The sequence below is a fragment of the Danio rerio genome, chromosome 5 (assembly GCF_052040795.2).
Source record: "Danio rerio strain M-AB ecotype USA chromosome 5, GRCz13ab, whole genome shotgun sequence".
Lineage (NCBI taxonomy): Eukaryota > Metazoa > Chordata > Actinopteri > Cypriniformes > Danionidae > Danio > Danio rerio.
In genome coordinates, this window is record NC_141025.1 from 40,951,980 (window position 1) to 40,971,334 (window position 19,355).

At 35.0% G+C, this 19,355-nt stretch overlaps 1 protein-coding gene and 2 long non-coding RNA genes across 4 annotated transcripts in view; 1 reads left to right on the forward strand and 2 right to left on the reverse strand.

Annotated features, from left to right (window-relative positions):
- LOC141385567 (uncharacterized) overlaps positions 1 to 9,420 on the forward strand; it is a 30,513-nt gene extending 21,093 nt beyond the window's left edge. The window contains exons 2-5 of the long non-coding RNA XR_015491509.1: positions 2,828 to 2,951; positions 3,053 to 5,020; positions 5,566 to 7,041; positions 8,190 to 9,420. This is a non-coding gene — a long non-coding RNA (uncharacterized LOC141385567). The remainder of the gene's footprint in view (positions 1 to 2,827; positions 2,952 to 3,052; positions 5,021 to 5,565; positions 7,042 to 8,189) is intronic.
- The window catches only part of rasgef1ba (RasGEF domain family, member 1Ba), a 110,480-nt gene that overhangs the window by 38,770 nt on the left and 52,355 nt on the right, over positions 1 to 19,355 (reverse strand).
- On the reverse strand, positions 219 to 5,437 carry LOC147844084 (uncharacterized). The gene is made up of 3 exons (XR_015491501.1): positions 5,298 to 5,437; positions 3,022 to 3,086; positions 219 to 2,940 (listed from the first exon to the last, which is right to left on the reverse strand). It is a non-coding gene; the product is annotated as an uncharacterized LOC147844084 (long non-coding RNA).

Here is a 19,355-nt window from a genome sequence, read left to right on the forward strand (position 1 = left end):
TGATCACCATATTATTATGATTTAAGAAGTATGAGACACTGTAGACTGGAGTAATGACTGCTGAACATTCTACTTATACTTATTATACTCATTCTAATTATTTACATTTATTAAGAATAGACCAACATGTGTGCATAGCTTATTGTTGTAATATGTTATTGATCGTGAGCATATAAACCCATAACCAGAAAATTGGCTGTAAATGTACTTAATGTTCATTTTTGAGCGAGTTTTGAGTGAGGTTTATTCAGAAAACACTCTGCATGTAAACAGTGGCATTATAATGCAGCTCAGCCCACTTCACAGAACATACACATTCAACAGCGGAGCAGCAGCATGAGCTTCCACCCACAGCATTCAGAGAGTCAGAAGTGGTTTCATGATGTTGCTGTCAACAGACGGTTATGATGTTCCCAGTAAAGGGTGGATGCATCCGCCTCAGCCGAACAGCTGAACAGGCCCACTTGTGTGTTTATCCTCTTTCATTAATTCCAGAAATGCAAAGGACACTTGCTCAGTCAACTGGCTGCATATCTGCCGTTTCTATTTTCCAAAGCCGGCCACTGGATAATCTCACATCGCTCAGGAATGGCCAGATATGATGTCACTGCCACAGAATGAAGTAACAAGACAAAACAGTCCACTAAGATAATCTCTTCAGATTACATAACAACTTTTCCTTTTCATGGCCTTCCAAGTCTAAGGTTGAGCTCCACTGCCCCTTCTTTCTGTCTGAGCTCTGAGCCCCTGAAGATGACACAAATTCAGACCATTTATGTAATGCCATGTAGTCGTACATTAGGACAAGTTGTGCTTTGCCAGTGTTTTAGGCAATGAATTGCAAATAACTTGAGTGATGTAATCAGATTACCTTTTAAAAGTAACAAGGTAACTCATTATTTTTTTAAGGACCTTGCAAGAAAATATTGGTGGAAGAAAATAGAGTTTTATCCAAGACCTTGCAAAAAATGTAGGTAGGAGAAAAAAAATTAAGAAAAAAAAACTTAAATTAAGTAGTAATATTTTAGTTACTTTTAAAAAATGTAATGCGTGTTACTTTTTATGTTAACTATTTCGCTCTTTAAAAATTATTGTTAAATTAAAATTAACATTGTCATGTTGAATCACGCACTCAATGAGAGAATGCACTGCCCAAGGGAACAGACAGAAACAAAGATGGCTGGCCAGAGCCTTACATTTCTGCGATGGAAGTATTCTCATTATTTTGAAAGTAGCAAGCACATGGCTTTAATCTTTATTAATCGGTATATACAGCATGTACAGCTATGGGGTCAGGAAGTCCTCAGAATACAACATTATTCGAAGTTATCATTTTTAATGTGTTTTTTAAAAGGTAAATGGAGGTGAGTGTTATAAAGCATGTTGTTTATGGCAGAGATACTCTATTTAAAAAAAAAGGAAGAAAAAACGGCAAGTTTGAAAGAGTAACGCAAAAGTTACTCAAAAGTAACGTAACGCATTGCTTACAATATAAAGAAACATAACTAGTTACTTTTTGGGGAAAAAGTTAATATTTCAACGTGTTTCTTTCAAAAGTCAGAATCAGATCTGTATTCTGTAATTCTGTATTCTTTATTTTTTAGTGGTCCTTTCAAGTATTAGTAGACTGTCTGCTTAATATCTGTTGATACTACTGCTAAACAGACATTTAACTGACTATAAGAAACTTTGCGAGTACAAGTCAACTTACGCTAACCCTAACCCCAGAATTAGTTGGCATGTTGTGGCAATGTAACTTAAATTCAGCAAATGGACCATCAATTTAAAGTGTAACCCTGTATTCAAATGAAATAGTGACAGTGCGATCCTGCATAGTGCAAGCTAGAAACAGAAAAATAATAAGCGCTAACAGATACAATGCTGCTGAATTTGATTCATTTGGAAAAAGATGGACAAACTTAAGAACTTTACAGATGTGGCGTGGCATAAAGTGAAACCTTGAGCTGACATAGATGTGACAGTTATGCACTTCTCATCTAGTGTGTGACTGGCTTTAGGATCACCAAAGAATGTGGACAGGAGGAAAATAATGTAATGTGTACAACTGATTGCAGATTGTGTTTTGAACCACAGACTGTGAATGAAAGTGAGCTACTGTACATTGTTGCAAACAGAGGTACTTTGTGAACTACTATGTTTTGAAGCTAGAGTTAAATGTTATATTATATGTTATGTAAGATGTTTTATGTTATTGCATCTTAAATATGTTATTTTGGAATAAGAATAGTTTGTTCTTTCTAAGTGCATTGTTTTTTGTGATCTAGCATTTCAATGTTAAATTCAGAGCTTGTTCATCCTGAATATAAATTTCTTGAGCAAATAATTTTTAAGTACTGTCGTACATAGAGTCTAATTATAAAATTTGAATAAAAAAAATAGAAGGTCTAGATTTTGGTTTGAATGGATTGTTGGAAAGATGTATTTGCACAACCAAAAATAAATACGTAAATAAAAAATGTAGGTCAAGACTAATCTAGGAATCAGATTGTGCCTACCACTAATTTCCACCACTAAAATATTTACTTTAGAGTGACTTTATCAAAAAGTAATGACTTTTGGAATAAAAGGACCTTTCGTTTAGACAAGATTGTTGTTTTAATAATTACAACCAAACAAGCCCAGCCCAGTTGATATAATGCAAAATAAACATAATGGTTAAAAAGTAACTAAGAAACACATTCAGGTGCTTTTTCAAAGATGTAACACAAGTCAGTAATGCATTTACTTGTAAAATTAACTTTCCCTAATGCTGGCGTTTGTCTCTTGGAGCGGGCCGCTAGACTGTCTGCTCTGACCCTGTTCACAGCCTTTTCCATCATGCCACCAGTGCCTGAAACAATGCAAGCGCAGATGGCAGTCATGCCACGCCAAATGCCACACAAAGCAGTCCCAGATGGAGCCGGCCTTGGATTTATCTGCCTGATAAAAGAGTATGTAGATATTACACATTTTGATAACTCAAAGAATTCCCAAATACCTGACTGTGTATGAGTATGTGACCTTTGCATCGTGTGTCATTTCTTTCTTCCAGACCATTTCTCCTTTTGATCGGCTAATGTTCAGACCTGAAAATTGGGACAGATTGCACAATTTGTCCTGAAAAGGAGGGGAGGTTGGACTTGATGGACAATGCGCCTATTATGCACTTAGTGCTGTTTTGGGTTCTCAGACAGAAGCATGAGGCCCCTTTTATCCCTCCTATTTAACTTTTACAGCTACTGTAAACATAGATTTTGAAAATAGCTTTTCCTAAAACAGGCATCGTGACAACATGATCAGCTAATTCGTTGAAACTCGAATGTCTTAAAAAAGTTAAGCACTATATTTTTCAGAACATTTATTCTTCCATATGAAATTTGCTTCTACTTAAAAGGCAAGGCAAGTTTATTTATATAGTACATTTCATACACAGTGGCAATTCAAAGTGCTTTACATAAACAATAATAAAAAAGACAAGTATAAGAAATTAAAAACAAACAAACAAACAAACAAACAGTAAAATGATTAAAAACAGATAAAAACGTATTAAAAGCAATTTTAATCAAACTAATTATTAAAGTAAATAAAATAGGAGTATTATTAAAGAAAGTAAAAAAGGTTTTTAGATTGCTGTTGAATGCATTTGATTTTTTCTTTTACTGTAAACACATTTTATATGTTTTTTTAAATGACGGATGTTAATCATGAATGGGACAAAATGTTTGGCTTGTTTAAGACTTTTTTTTCTGTCTTTTTTACTATTTTTAATATCGGTAAATTAAACGTTTTTCTTGTGGAGTCAAATGAATTATTATACATGTTTATAAGGCTTGTAAATATTGGTAATATTAGCCCTTTTACATTTACATTTTTTAATAAAACTGTAAAATGCGATGTGTACACTAAATGCAACGTATGAGAGATTTTTATGCTTAATTTGAAAACATAACTCTTCATGAAAATAAGCAGGTGACATAAAAACTGCAATCTTTGGAGAGACCCCTTTGTTATCTGTAAATGATTTACAGTGGGTAAAATGCATATTTACAATTGACAATTTTTCTTAGAAAACATATTTCTTGATGTGCTGTTGACTTGACAATTGTTGGTAACAACCAAAATAACCCATACATACAAAGAAAACAAAACTGATTAGTTTAGAAACTAAGTTATGTTTAATAAAATGAAATAATGCAGGAAAAAGTATTGAACACATGAAGAAAGGGAGGTGTAAAATGGCATGGAAAGCCCAGACAGCAGATGAAATATCTCAAGTTAGAAATCAAGCCTCTGCCCTTCCTCATTGTCAAAAACCAGGGGGGATATTTCAGCAATTCAAAGAACACAATCACTGCCAAGAACACTCTCAACTGCTTTCCGAAGAAGAAAATAAAGCCATAGACTGGCCCAGACAATCACTTGAAAAGTTGAGTCCAATAAAAAATAAGAATTAAAGATCAGAATTCATAGAAGAAACCCATATAACTATTGAGATTTTAAGACTCCATTGAAGTATGGTGGAAAAATATGTGACTTTACTTTCCATACAAAAGACATCTTGAAGCTGTCAAAGTGTTAAATACATTTTAGTAGTTCAGTGCTTTCTCCTAGTGTCAGTACATTGTTATTACTTTTGTTTAATTTGTATGAACATATTTTTTTCTACCAAATCTGGTTCAATTTTTATGTCAACAGCATCTTTAGAAATAAATCTACTGAGAAAAATCACGGTGTGTTCAATACTTATTTTACCCACTGTAGGCTATATAACACAAACGTACCTAATGGAAGGAAAAATATTTAAATTAAACTTTATGTGAGAAGTGCTGAAATCTCATCCTGTAATGCATAACTTTGGGAATACTGAGTATATGACTTAAAACTGCTGTGATATGGGAATTCATGTGGTTAAATTTAGTTAAAAGTGTGATTAAAACTCTCATGGTTATGACAAATCTTTTCTGAATAGTAATGTTTTGATTAGCGATGAAGGGTCCCTGTGTTTATTCTAAGGGAAAGAGTAAAGGCTGATTTATACTTCTGCGTCAAACACCGGCGTAGGCTACGGCGCTGACGCATAGCCCTTCGCCGTGGCCATCGCCGTCACTGACGTGCACCTCTCAAAAATTGTAACTACACGTCGCAACAACGCGTAGCGCAAGCTCTGTGATTGGTCGGCTTGGTAGCGCTGACGAGTCTGGGCGGGACCGAAAGCCGCGCGAATGGCGCGAGCGATTGTTTACAAGTGTGGAGTCCCGTGAAGGAGCTCCGGATGGAAAGTTTTGTTCTGTGTTTACCTCATGGTTAAAGTTGTTGCACGTCCGCCGGTTCCTGCCTCAAAATGAGCGAGTTTGAGTCACTTGTACATCCAGGAAGTGTTCAGAATAGCAAAACAGAAGTGAAGAAACTCGACACAGAGGAACATTTACACCTCACTGCCCACTAGCGTTTCGGAAGTGTTAATGCAGACCAACGGAGACAGTGCGCAGAAGTATAAATGCACAGCCACGCGCGTTGCCTGCGCCGTGAGTTGCGCCGGTCACTTGACGCAGAAGTCTAAACCAGGCTTAAGGATCTGGTGATTTCAGTCACGTTAAAGTTGTGTGTGATCATGCTGTTTTCCTGGTAAGGTGACGAGTGAAACGGAAGCTGAACAGCCCATCCCAAACAGACAAAGTTATCAACACACACCCTCCTATCAGAAGCCCTCTGCTTTCCAAAACACTTTGTACTCCTTGGATATACTTTAGTTCTCTTTACATCAACATGTAGAACATAAATGAAGTCTATAATCTTATAGACCACTGTAAGAGTTTCTCATCTTACAGTACACAACCATATATATGGTGCAAGTTATATATTGTCAATGTACAGACATGCATTAACTAAATTAGGTGATCTGCCTAACATTTTTAATAAAAGCCAAACAGGCTCATGGCAAATACAAGCTTCATCCTACTTTTTTCTAAAAAATGTTAAAAAAAACGTACTGAACATATATTTGACTGCAGTTTCTAAGTAAAATGAATGCTCCAGGGCAGTGTGATGCCAACAACTTTTGTTCCTGTTCACACTAATGATATTTACAGGGACATATTATCAACCAATAAAGGATTCTTTTGTGCAGTTCAAATAAATACCACAAATCAACTTAACAGTGTCTATGATTTACAATCAAATATATTTCCCTCACCTATCAACTGCCGGATGGACAACCCTTCAGGTACAAAACATTCTAAGAAATGCATTTCAGATTCTAAAAATGTAGACAGCACACCTCTAGTAGACTTGTCATATGAGACACCTGAAAAATATTTTTAGATGAATAATAAAGTTACTTGGGTTAAAAAAAAATGCTAGCTGTACCAACCTAAACTTTTATTTATAATAATTTTTAATATTTTTAACATAATGCTTATTTGCTCAAAAGTGACCCACATTTCAGTTAAAACAAGTCAGCATTTTTTAAATAAACTTTTTTTTTTTTTAAATAAAATGGCAGGCGATGAAGTAAATCAAACTTTATATACCGTATTTAAACACATTACTTCACAACAACTACACAAACGGTCACTCACACAACACTAACAATAATGAAGTAAACAACATAACTAAACAACAAAAAGAAACATACAAAATATATATTTTAAATGAAATATACATTATTGCACTACATTCTCTGAACTTCATTATTCTCGAATATTAAACAGCTTCTTGGAATACTTGATTCTGATTGGTCAGATCAAAACATTTCAAGGTATGTTATTCCCCAATAACATCTAATTAAACTACAATGCAGGCTCCGTTTTGTGTAGGGCTGTCTATAAACTTGTCAGGCTTTATTATGTTGGAAAATCCGGCTAGATCTACATATAAGGTTTATTTACCTCAAACTTTCCTTTTACTACTGTATTTAGAATGTCTTAATTTAGATGTAATCAACGGCACTAAAACAGTACACAACCAGGAACTGTGGCTACTTAAAAGGCTTGGCTAATCTATATCAGTTAAGTCAAATCTTGTGCAGAACAAGAGTCTAAGGCCCCGTTTACACTAGTGCGTTTTAGATTTAAAACGGCGTTGTAGAATGAAAACGATCCGCGTCCACACTCGCGTTTTACCCAGCGTTTCTGAACTGCTCTCCGTCCACACCAAAACGCTGAAAACGCACATCACGTGACCACACACACACTCTCGGGCAAGCGCTCCAGCATTTCTACCCAGATGAGAGCTCTGCTTGTCGGACTGCTCATCAAGCATCTCCCGCTGGATCTAATCTCACTATATTTGCTAAACGTGATATTTCATTCATGTTGTTGTCTTTATCTAACGACATAGGCCAATTCCCTGACTTTGATCATTGGAATCTATTAAGTTACTTGTTCACGGGTAACGTTAACATGTTTTGGTTAAGCGCAAAGATAAGTTAATGATTAATCCAGGTACATTGACTGATCGCTTGCCTTTATTTCCTACAATGTATAAACTTATTGTATGTTATACTTTTATAATTATCGATTATTAAAACTGATATTCAACAAAAGAGAGGGTGCGTTTCGTATTTTCACTGAAATTGAAAGGAGGCAGTTGTTATCGGCTCTGTTTTGTTATAAATATCCACACAGTGAAGATGACGCTCATATATGCAGCACGACGCCTCAACATTTCTGCTGTCTGTTAAGTTGCTAATATTAAAAAGAAAATAGGAAGTTCCTTAAATCATGTATACATTTTATTGTTGAGAAAGTGAAACAACGTAGCCAATTGGTGGTGTGAATGAAGTTATAAAGTACACTGTTCCCTTTGAAGATTTACCCGTGTCCTCGGTATGTTTTCCATATCAAACTGAGAAGGGGGAGACTGCAGCCTTGATCAAACTTGCGAAGTCTGAACTTATAAGAAGAGGATGCGAGACTGAACTGTGTGTGGGCTACTTAATATTGAGGAAAAGCCCCAATCAGATAGGCGAACGTTTGCAGCCCCGCCTCCGTTTTCAGATGTCTCCGTCTTTCCCCATCCACACTGAGACGGAGCAGCAGCGTTTCAGAATGAAAACGGCCTCTCCAGCGTTTTCAAAAAGCTCCGTTTTCGTCGCTCGACAACTCCGGCGTAGTGTGGACGGATGGCGTAATCGTAGCAAAACTTATGCGTTTTCAAACTAAAACGCTCTAGTGTAAACGGGGCCTAAGAGAGGAAGAGTGAGCCCTATGGAGAATGATAACCCACCTGCCATTTGAAGACACAGAGACACTCCACAGGTTCAGATTATGCTGAACACTGATACCGTATAGCCTAAAGTACACTGACATTTACTGCAGTCAAATGCGTAGGAGCAATAATAAATGAAGCATATTTAAAACTAGTCTCTTTAAAAAAATAAACTCAAAGACTGAATCATCATCTCATGGACTATTTATTTACAATAGGTGGAGACTATATGACACTGGCACGAGCTGTTCATTATTCATGTGAATGTTGATCTATTCTGATGAAACTACACATGCTCGGTCATAGTGTGACTGTTTTGAACAAAAGCCTGTTACATCATGGCAATATGTAATGTGCTACAATGAGCCATGATGTAATACACACATAAACATAAGCTCAAAATGCAGAATCAGGATTAATGCCTTATAACAAGGGCGTTCAATGAGGGGTCCGCAGAAATACTGCAATGTTACTCTTTGAAGTCTGCAGCAGTTATTGTTTGAAGTCATAGTTGTGAACTATGAACATAGTTGTGAACTACTAACAATTATTAGTTGAAATGTTCAGAAGGTTACAAAAATGATTTATCAGCTGTACATGGAAGCATAGCTGGACATTTTGCCAGGCTGTTTTATCATTTAAAGATCTTTTAGACATTCTTTTCCAGAAATGACATTGAAACATTGGCCAACGATGTACATTTAAACAGAAACTAAACAACAAACACTAGGACTGCACAATATACTGTTTTAGCATCGATTTTGCAATGAGCACATCTGCAATAGTCACATGGCAAGATTTGCTATGTTGAGTCTGGATTATAGTTGAACAAGAGCCACAGAATTATATTTAATTATGTATATATATATATATGTATATAATGCACTTTAAAAGCTAAAAAGTAACTGAAGCCATTTGAGGAAACCGATTGCAACAACCATAAATTCAAAACTAATCCTAATGAGTACTGTGAACTTAATCCATTTGTGTAAATGAAGCACTTTGAAAACAGCAAACCCCAATAAATAAAGAGAACTCAAACCACCTGAGTACTGTAAAACCCTTAAGTTAAGGCAACTTAAACTGTTTGAGGAGACCGATTGCTACAAACCATTCAAGTTCAAAACTAATCCTAATAAGTACTGTGAACTTAATCCATTTGAGTAAATGAAGCAATTTGAGCACAGTAAAACCCAAGAAATGAAGAGAACTCAAACCAACTTTCCTGTTGGTTTCTACTACTGTAAAACTTAAGTTAAGGCAAATCAAACCATTTGAGGAAACCGATTGCTACAAACCATTTGGGTTAAAAACTAATCTATATGAGTACTGTAAACTTTCTTCATTTAAGTTGAAGTAATGAGGTATTTAATTAACTCAATACTTTCAACACTGAGTTCAAAGCTCTTTTTAAATGAGCAGAATTAACTTTCAATAAATTTTGAGTTAACTACACTCATTTATTTTAATAAAGTTGACTGTTGGGTTTTACAGTGTGTATTTATACTGAATTCAAACGATTGGTGCGAAAAAAAAAGAAGTTTTTTTTTCTCTTTTTTTTACTACCAATATCTACATTTCAAGGCAAAAGATTAGTGTACTTACCCAACTGGCAGATAATTTAGCTTGTTTTAACGAAAAAACTCTTAACTTTGGCTTGTTTCATCTGATGGTGAAAACAAAATATTTTTACTTGATTTAAGAATTGTTTTGATATTTGGACTAGAAACTAGACAAAGCAAATAAAAATGGAGTTTTTGCATTGTGATTATATATTTTCTGTATCGGAATACTGTTAGCCTCAGGCAGAAAACAATTAGATTAAGCTATTTAAATGGTCTTGTGACACTGTATGTATGTATGTAGTTAATACAGACAATGCCACATGGTACACAGAGTAAAAGCAGAACTGACAGTTTGGTACATATGGTAATAATATGTTAGTAGTTAGATAAGAGGGCACTATAGAAATATGTAATAAATAAGTAAAATAATTAGTTTATTCAGTGGAATTGTAAATAACCTTAAATCAAAAATATATTTGAATATAATAATTTATTTGTTAAAAAATTTCAAGCTAAATATTTTAGAATAACCTATAATTAATTATCATGTTCATTGTTTCAATTTTCAACATTCACTTATACTCAAAATCATAATAATAACATATTTTTTGTTGAGTCTTTGTTAATTTTACAAGCAAACACATGCTACAGTTAGCTGCTTCAAATGAATTCAGATGAATTGTGTTCACATCACACCTACCTGTGCAGTTCTTGTTTTGAAGTTTGCTTCTAAAAAACTAGTCTAAAATATTATACCTACTAACCTTATAACTATATCCGTTAAAAAACGTGATACATTTAATTGATTTTACAATTTTAGGGTTACAACTGCCATGTATACATAGTATTTGTAGTTTTCATGAAAAATAAAATTGTTTCAATTCTTTTTCTGCATGACTGCTGTATGTCAGGTTGCTTGACAGCTAAATGAGTAATATAAACTGCTTTCTGCCAGGCTGAGAGTTCTTGTCAAATCTGTTGGCTAAGTTAAGAGTTTTTTGGACTCAAACCTCTGCCATTGTGCTGTTAGTCAAGACCTTTCTAGCACACATGATCACTTTCTTCACAACATGAATGTGTGTATAACTACGCTGCAACACTGCATCAGAGGCAGCTTGCTGATATGTCTGGCGCTAATATTGTAGGAGAGCATGTTTTTCACAGCTGTTGAAGTCATTATTTGATGCATTGATACTCTGCTCTCTCTGGTTAAATAATATTCTTGTTCACTATTATACTGCATACTAAATGATGAGTAAAATGCAATAGTGAGTGACAGAGGTGACATATGCTTCAGGACAATACAAATGGTCCGACATGTACAGTCAAAATTGTTAGCCCTACTGAGAAATTTAAATTCTTTCTCTAATACTTCCTGACTAAATTTTAACGGCAAGAAAATTGTTTCTTTTGGTTTGGCTGTTTAATTTTTTTAATTTTATTTTATAAATTAATTGTTAGTGTCAGTATTATTAGCCATGTTAAGATTTTTTTTCTGGCAACAGAACAAATTTTTTTTTTGTCCAATCATTTTCCTAACTAACTTAACTTACAGAGTTATATAGCAAAAAAGTTTTTTCTTCAACCAAGGTTGTTAAAACATGATATTAAAAAGCCAAAACTCACTATGCAGTTTATTGATGATGCATTCCACACATAAGCAAACAGATTAGACCAGAATGTGAAAGTTAAACCTCAATAATTTATTTATTTTCTTTTCGGCTTAGTCCCTTTATTAATCGGGGGTCGCCACAGCGGAATGAACTGCCAACTTATCCAGCATATGTTTTAAACAGCGAATGTCCTTCCAGCTGCAACCCATCACTGAGAAACACACATACACCCTTATTCACACACATAAACTACAGACACCTTTAGCTTACCTAATTCGCCTATAGTGCATGTCTTTAGACTAGGGAAACTGGAGCACCCGTAGCAAACCCACACAAACACAGGGACAACATGCAAACTCCACACAGAAATGCCAAATGATCCAGCCGAGACTCGAACCAGCGACCTTCTTGCTGTGAAGCGACATTGCTACCCACTGCGCCACAATGCTACCCAAAAGTTAAACTAGTCCTGATAAAAGATTTTGTTGTCATATTCATTGAGTATCATTTATAGTCTCACACATGAACTTGTGTGATCGTATCATTTTTTGTGTGCGTTTTTGAGCCAGAGTTGTCAGCAATTGTTTTGTAGTCATGCAGTGTGTATATCTTACGGTCACAGATACATTATACAGTTTAAAAACAACAGCAACTGAACACTACTTTAGATAATCAGATCTCCAGGAAAAGGATTAAGGACCCCTAGTGTATGTGATTTTTCTTATTAAATATGCTGATAATGCTGTCTTAATTTTGTTTTGATTCAGTCTAAGGAGGAGATTGTGATGTAGTTACTGCATCTAAAGCAAACTGTCAAGAAAGTGACTCAGTGTTGCGTATGATCAGTCACAATGGTGCTTTTGCAACTGCTCCACAAATAATAAAACAGTATTAATACTAATATTTTATTATAGCTATAATATAATGTTTTTTTTTTTTTTGTTTTTTTTGCTGATGTACATTTTAAAGACTTTAAGCATCATTTTGGAGTTTAAGAATGTTATCATGTCATAGAGATGACGCAAAATCATCGTCTGGGACATCATGACCCCTCCAAGAAGGGGTCAGAACTTTCTCAGTGCCAGGCAACTGGACACTTAATAATTGTCCGATGACTACATTGACCTGTGCTTTTGTCAGTCTGGCTGTGTTTTGGAACAAACTGTGGCTTTATTAACGGTTTCCAGTGGTGACCACACTGAGTAGCTTCCTGTTGGGTAATGTTTCTATGACAGTTGTTTACTAAGTAAAACTTCAGACTTTTATCATCTACAAAGCAGTGTTACAACTTAAAGTAAACCTTTTTTGTATATTTTTTTCCGTAAAGAGTTACGTACCAAAGCCAGTTGATAGATGAGGAAATCTCATGAGATTAATGCTAAAACTAACAGGCCTACAGGAAACGGTTACAAAACAGATTGTCTTACTTGTATAGAACAAAAAAGCATGCTTGCATAACTCATATTATCCACAATCAATAACATGCTTAACCATTTGAAATCTGCTTTACTCTTTGTATTCATGCTGGAATCAAGAAAAGTCTGAATTTGCTCAGAGTAAAAATGTCTCTGGTCACCATTAGGTAAAAATAATTAAGTCATTATTGTAATGATTAACCCTTTGACTACCCCTACCAAATGGTTGACAATATTTTTACTGTTTTAAATAATGACTGTTAAAGTCATTTTAAAAATGAATGTATTGATTAATGGCTTATACACAGCATTGCTGGTTTAAAAAAAATTAAAAATAAAAAAAGTTCAAACATATACTACACTTGATTTTGGTTTTATTGTAAAAACAAAACAAACAAACAAACAAACAAAAATAACAAAACAAGAAAACATGTAAAAGGTGAATCTAAAATATTTAATGGCATATTTTATTTAGTATTCAAATATGTTTTATTTTGAATATTTTTTCAAAAATAAATTAGTCTTACACTTCATGTTTTCATATTTTTGATGGTATATGTAATAATTACAGTACTTTTACCATAAACGGACATATCAACCATTTGGTAGAGGCTGATATTTTAGAAATTATGGGATGTGTTAAAAAAAAATTCATTGAGTGTGTTAACTAGTGACATTAGGGGCCCTTTTATACACCTGGCGCAAGGTGTGACGCATTTGTTGTTTGCTAGCTTCAGCTTGGCGCAAGAGTCGTTTTGATGTTTTGCACCACGCTGTTTAAATAGCAAATACATTTGCGCTCATATTTGCACCCATAAGCGTTCTGGTCTAAAAAAGGAGGCATGTTGAGGTGCATTGCTGGCAGGTTGCTAATAGATTGTTCAATAGCCCAGAACAAACCTGGTCTATAGTCCAGCGCAGAGTTTGTTAGTTGTGCGCCCCGCTTACACACTGCTTAATACACACAAGATGTAGAGCAGGGGTGCTCAATCCTGTTCCTGGAGATAGACCTTCCTGCAGATTTCAGTTGCTACCCATATCAAACACACCTGAACCAATTAATTAGGACCTGAACACCACGTGATAATTACAGGCAGGTGTGTTTGATATGGGTAGCAACTGAAATCTGCAGGAAGGTAGATCTCCAGGAACAGGATTAAGCACCCCTGATGTGGAGCAATATGCAAATATCTTTATCTTCTCATATGAAAAGGAAATAAAATATTAAAGATATATATAGGATATAATAAGGATATATATATATGATATAAATATAAAGAATTAAAATATTACAAAACATATTGTTTTCTAGCCCACATAAATATAAAAAAACACTTTCATGCCTTCTTCATCTCGGGAGGCTTTTCAGTTTGTTCATAACAATTTGCTTTTGTATAAAGCTATTATTATTAGCAGCGTTATATATCATATGCATATTCATTTTTGTTTTATTAAAAACAAGCTTAGATTTGCCCACCTGTCAGGTTTAGATCATATGGAGCATAACGTGTATTAGGATATAACTTTTTGACCACACTTCGTTATTATTGTTCATTTATTCGTTTGCTGGAAATTAGAACTGAATTTAGAAATGGTTTTGTAACAAATCTCTGCATTTATCAAATGAAATTAATTATTTAAAGCCTAATTGATGTCTGTGCATTTAACACATTTCCCTATCCACAAGAGTGAAAGTGAAAGTAAAGAATGAGGAGGCTCAACTGCAATCCAAACATTTTTTTTCTTGGTGGAGTAGTTCAAGGGTCAATCTTATAATTTGAAATCAATATAAATGTGCATTTATTGTAGCTTCATGCAACAACTGACACGGTTCAATAATATGATATATGCAACCACTCTATGTACACACTATGTACATTTGATCTAATATAGCAAAGTACAGAGCTTGTTTTAGCTTTTAGTTGAGTGAGTCATCATCTAATCATAGCTTGTATCGACAAAAAAAAAAAAAAAAAGTAGTAACAAAAAGAACCTGATAGCTTTAAAACCTATAATGGATGCCTTATAACAAACTTTCCCAAATTGTATCAGCACACCAAACCTTGTAATCTAATTTACATAACATGAGGCCTAAGTATTTTATTAGGTTATTTTAAGTTAAAACATTTTATTTAGCCTTTCCAATGTTTTGTGGTCAACAGTTAGGTAAGCCAATGTTGTTTCTTTATCTTTTATTTTGTGAAAGAGGTTTGAACCTTAGTTAGCTGGCTAGGATTTGATTTGTTTGCAGTTTTGGCTTTTCCCCTCTCTACTAAATCACTTGTTTTTAGTCTCTCCTTAGATTAACGTGTTAAATAATAAATGCTCCTTTTCATTTATACATCTTCTTTGAGAGTTTGTGTGTTGAAATTGGGTGCTAAAGCAGAAAAAGAGATGCTGCACACATACAATTGTATGGTTGAGGTGCCCTAATGTTAATCAATCTAAACCTCAGGGGGGAGGTGGAAACTAGTAACCACTGACCTTTTTCCTGTATGGAGGCCAAGAGCTATCGCTCCTGGTATTCAACATTTTTAAACTATCTCCTCTTGAGTTCAATGGAAAAAAAAGACAATGACAAAGAGTTGGAACCACATGAGGGAAAGTAAATGTTCATTTTTGAGTGAACTATCCCTGTAAATCAATTGTTCTGTTTTGTTTGAGAGCTGTGGTGGGCAGAGGTGTAGCAACTCTTATTTGAAACCTATAGACAAACGTCTTAAGGAAAGCTTGACAAATGCTCAGAGTCTGAAGCTGATCAATCAGACTTGTGAGCAAGAGAAGGAAGATAGCATGTTTTCCCATACACACCGTAACCAGTGCAATTATGCAGGAATTATTTCCCCATATCAGAAAGCCACATAAATCTAGCATAAATTTAACAGTTGGTGGGTGAATGAGATTCTCAGCCGGAGGCTACCGATTGGATTCAAAGGGCCGATTCGCTATGATGTAACTGGATATGAGCTCATTATGAGTCAGAGAGACAGAGAGGATTGAGAAGAGATGCATGTATATGCTTCAGCAGGCTTGAAGACACACACACACACACACACACACACACACACACACACACACACACTTGACAGTAATGGTTTCTGAGTCTCCCCTTCTCTCATCTGTTGCTATTCAGACATCAGTAAAAGCTGTGCCATTGTCCCCAGTGAGACCTTAAAAAATCTCTGAAGTCAAAGGCAAAAATCACAGCTCATCCACTGGAGATTCAGCATTCACTCCCAACAACATGACAGAATGTTTGATGAATTGCAGCACAGCAATGCTCATACAGACACTTAGTCCATGCCTGTCCAGTATTGCCATTATTATGAGACACAGGGAGTGCAATACTGTGCCTCAACAAAGCAACATTCTTCTGAAACCCAATTTGCCTTTTGCCTTTGACACCTGGTATTAAAGATGCATTTATTAAAAATCCAATCACAAGTGGATATGGCATTATGGCATTGAGTTTGCCCATTTTATATCTCATCCAGATGGTGATCAGATTTCTATTGTAGTGTAGGTGTTCTTAATCATTCAGCCATAAATAAATCAGCTACAAAATATCTGCAACATTTCATTTTGTGTTTTTTTTTTATGAAATGCAACACACAACAGTACACTGGAAAATAAAAAAGTTGACTCAACTTAAAATTATAAGGCAACAAACTTCAGGATATTTTAGAAATTACTCAACTTAAATTGAGACAAGTGCAGTAATTGGATTGAAAGTTGAGTCAACTAAAAAATATCCTAAGGTTTGTTGCCTTAATTTTAAGTTGAGTCAACGCATTCTTGACTCAACTTAAAATTCATTCTATACAAGTACTTTATGTTATTTGGGGTAACAATGTAATCAGTCCATCACTTGACAGTGAGAGTCATTTCATGCAGAGAGAAAGACACACTCCCACCAGTCAAAGTCACTCATCTCCCCCTCCATCCACACAGTCATCCTCCTCTCATCATTTCCTCCTGTCTCTGTCCCGCTCTGCCTCTCAGCACCATTAGTCACAGTGCTGAGCGCAGTCAGTCCCGCACCTGTCCTGTCCTGCTCTCACTCACACACCCACAGGTACTGCTCCACTGCTCTCTCTCTTTATCCCACACACTCAGAGAGAGTCAGGTCAGAACAAACGGCTTAATCTCACAGAATCTGGAACGCTTTAACATTAAAAATAAGACACACACACACACACACACACACACACACACACACACACACACACACACACACACAATGCAAAAATGTAGACTTTCACATATGGACTGTCTACAACTGTCTTTGTGGTCTGATTTGTAGCATGTAGAAAATGTCAAGCTGATGGGACACAGGTGCTCCATTACCTTTCTTCGCCCTCTGTACATCAATTCATGTGGTCACAGTCAATTTAATGTAATTGAAACTGACACCTTTTATGACTACCCATAATGCTATGTGTCACATGTGTGCCTTTCACTCAGATTACTTTTTTATTTCATTTAAGAAATATATTCGGCTGAGAGGGGCACAAACCGATGCAAGTTTTAAACACGATATAAAAACTTCCACACATGTTTGAATAGAAAAAACTCACAGTATTCACTTGTTGCCGTATTAACATTAATGTGCCATTCAGTAAATCTTTTGAAAATGTTGTTGAACCTTTATTTATCCATAATAAAAGTACATTTCTGTCTGAAGAAAAGTTTTACTGTTTATTTCTGGCAGTTAAGATCATTATTTAATGCTTTGCTAAATAACACATGACACTTACCCCATATTCAAATCTAATAGTGCAGATGGAAAATGTTGAAAGAATGAGGAATAGTTCACCCAAAACCAAAGACACTTGTTCCAAACCCTGACTTTTTTCATCACACAACTGAAGATTATTTTTGAAGAAAGATGGAAACCTGTAGCCATTGATTTCCATAGAAATTGTTTTTCCAATTAAGAAAGTGAATAGTTAGAGATTTTCAGCTTTCCTCAAAATAAATTCTTTGGTGATTAACAGAAAAAAATAACTCCTAAAGCTTTATAACCACTTGAAGGGAAAAAAATGTGCCAAAACTCAGGTCATGTTGAACCTTTGTGCCTGTAAAAAATAAATATTAATAAATAAATAGATAGATATCATCATGGCAAATATAAAATAAATCAGTTATTAGAAATTAACTATTAAAACTATTATGTTTAGAAATATGTTGAAAAAAATCGTCTCTCCGTTAAACAGAAAATGGGGGAAAGAAATAAACCTGGCTTCATAATATGCACATACACAAAACATTTCTATTATTAATTTATGAATATACATTGTTGGGGTAAGGTGCTTGTAATGAAGTATTCCTTTGATCAATATTACACAGCAAAGGCCTTAATACCTAAAAACACTGTCCAAAAAAACGAATGAGAAAATCACCCAAATACAAATGAATGCAAAGTGCACATTTCCATTCAAGCCAGCTTTCCATAACCACAGGAGCAGGAAGTGATTATCTGCTGCTGCAGACTTACAGTTTGCCTTTGAAAGGTTTGTAAACATGAAGCAATCAACAACAAAGCACACATGCAAATTTGAAGCTTTTATTATCCCATTGAACAATTTAACAAATGACTTAACATATCTAATCTCACCAAGAAGAAACATTCCTGGCTTGCCACAGGCTACGGTGCAGCATAAATAAAACATTATCATTTTCTTTTTACTGAAAGGAAAAGGGCAGCAAATCTAAAAAAGGAAGCTTTAATAATTCCTTCAGGCTAAGCATACTGTTTTTGTCTCGTCTAAAGCTCACATCGCTTAGTTAAGTAAAGCCATGCCTCAGTTTATCTTGTTCAATACAGAGTGTAGCAGATTCTGTGGTAAATTATTCATGAATCAACCCTCTTGCATTTTTTCTTGTTAAAAGGACTTTCCCCAGAAGTACATCCAGATATAGTATTTTTTTAATTCATGGAAAATTATTTTCTCCCCACAAAACAGAAGTGTGTGCAATAATGTCATGTCCCAAGGTTTCCAATATGGTGATTTACAGCCAAATATGGTTGACTTCATTATCTACAGCATGATTCTCTGAGAATTAGGAGAAAGAGGAAATGAAAAGAGAATGTGGGCATTTCACAATGCTGAGGTTACTATTTCTCTCTGTGAAACAACGCAAGTAAACACATGACCGCTGTTAGATGAAAGCAGGTTCTAGAAGTATGGAAAACTACACTGAGTGGGAGTGAGGGGGTTTTCTGCAAGTTTCTAGAACTGATGTGCGATACAGTAAATGAATCTGATGGACATTTGACAGTCACCTGGTGAAACCAGTATAAAAAAAGCATTGAATTTCACACAAGTTCTCATTTAAAACTTGTTTCATTTCTGGTCTGCTGAGGCCATGAATAAATACAGCTGGGCCATTCCCTGACTTATTTTGTTACAACTTTTTAAGAAGAATGACAAACATAAAAAGTGATTAAAACCAGAATATGAGATGAAAATTTACTAGTGTTCATTTTAAGCGATCGAAAATAATAAACATTTCCCTGCAGCACATAGAGAATAAAAGGTCTGTCGATATTA